The following is a 2,028-nucleotide window of genomic DNA, read 5'->3' as shown; positions in this document are numbered from 1 at the left end:
AAGGAAATGACAAACTTCTTCAATATCTTTGCCAAGAAAGCCCAAAATAGGAACATTTGGAAGAGTTGGGCAAAACTGTAAATGACTGAACAACAATAATACAGAAATTTGTTCTGGATATGACACAATTTGAAAAACACTTGTGATCTGATTATCAAGAAATCTCAAACCAGGATCTATTCCAATGAGCATTCATGGGGTTTTTACTATGTGTAAGAAACTAGGGGATAGAAAGACAAAATAAAAAGCAATCCCTACCCTCAGGGAACTTACATTCTACTGAGAGCAAAAAACAAATAAAGAAATAATTGGGACCTGTGAATGCATCAACAATGAGCCACTCCATCTCAAAAGGTCATTGAAAAGATGGTTTCAATTCTAGACCCAAATGACTACTTTCTGGTCTCTATGAAACCTTTATGAGAATGATTTCTGTGCACATGATGGAAAATCTGCAAGGGGAAGGAAAAGGCAGATTTCATGGATGGTTTTTCACAATGTCTTTCCAAACCTATAGAAAATAAATCCTGCTGTCATCTTATTTTCAATAGTAAGAAAGAATATGATTCAATAGAACAGTAAAACACAACAGAATCTTTGTTTTGTTTTTTAATGTCTTTTATTTTTAGTAATTTGGGTACACCTGGTTTTCTGCTGAAAATTTTTATTTTATTTTATTATTTTATTTGGTCAATTTAGAACATTATTCCTTGTTTACAAAAATCATATTCTATTCCTCCCTCCCCTCCCCCACCCTTCCTGTAGTCCACGCACAATTTCATTGGGTATTACATGTGTCCTTGATCAGAACCCATTTCCATGTTGTTGGTGTTTGCATTAGGATGTTCATTTAGAGTCTACATCCCCAGTTATATCCCCTCGACCCATGTATTCAAGCAATTGATTTTCTTCAGTTTTTTTACTCCCACAGTTTTCCTCTGAATAGAACACAACGTAATCTTGAACGTTGTTCCCAGAGAAGATTGATGTTGCTGTGTTATTTCAGTGGTGTCCCACTCTCTTTGTGACCCATTTGGGAGTTTTCTCTCTTTGTGACCCATTTGGGGGTTTTCTTGAAACGGATATTAGTGTGGTTTTCTATTTCCTTCTCCAGCTCATTTGGCTGATGAAGAAACTGATGCAAACAGTGTTAACTGACTTGCCCAGGGACACACAGCTAATAAGTGCCTGAGATCACATTTGAACTGAGGGAGATGAGTCTTCCTGATTCTAAACCCAATTCTCTATCCACTGCACCACCTTCAGACAAATCCATGAATAGATTAAAGGATTTAGCTCCAAAAGCCTATAGCCTTCATTTTACAACTGTGTCCCAGAGGAAGGAAGTGATTTACCCCAAATCATACAGCCAACAAGTAGCAGAACTTTGATAGGTCTTCTGATTTCAAATCTAGCTTTTTCTTTTTTTTAACCCTTACTTTAGAATCAATATTGTGTATTGGATCCAGGACAGAAGAGCAGTAAGAGCTAGGCAAGGGAGGTTAAGTGACTTGCCCAGGGTCACACAGCTGGGAAATGTCTGAGGTCAGATTTGAACTCAGGACTTCCTATGTCCAGATCTAGTCCTCTATCCACTGATCCACCTAGCTGCCCCTCAGTGTCCTGTTCAATACATCATGTCCCCAATAGACTATAGGACTTTAAGATAACTGTCCTATGTTCTATTGTATAAGGACTTTAAGTGTCCATATACAGGGAGGTGGATGTTCACCTAAGACAAATAGTCCTCCTCATTTTTTTCTAGAAGCTGAATTGCCTTGTTCTGATCCAATATAATCCAACAACCGTTCATTAAGGATCTAATGTGTTCAGGGTACCAAGAATACAAAAACAAAATAAATGAAAAAAACTGCTGCCCTCTGGGAGATTTCATTGTATGAAGAGGAAATGCATACAGATGATTTGGTCTGGTCCAGGGCAAACTCCTGCGTGAAAACTCAATCCATCAATCAACCAATAACCTTTTTTAAAGCCTTGTTATGTGCCAGACACTCAGGATACAAATAC

Source organism: Monodelphis domestica, chromosome 2 (assembly GCF_027887165.1).
Source record: "Monodelphis domestica isolate mMonDom1 chromosome 2, mMonDom1.pri, whole genome shotgun sequence".
In the NCBI taxonomy this organism is placed as follows: domain Eukaryota; kingdom Metazoa; phylum Chordata; class Mammalia; order Didelphimorphia; family Didelphidae; genus Monodelphis; species Monodelphis domestica.
This window is presented reverse-complemented; position numbering follows the sequence as displayed.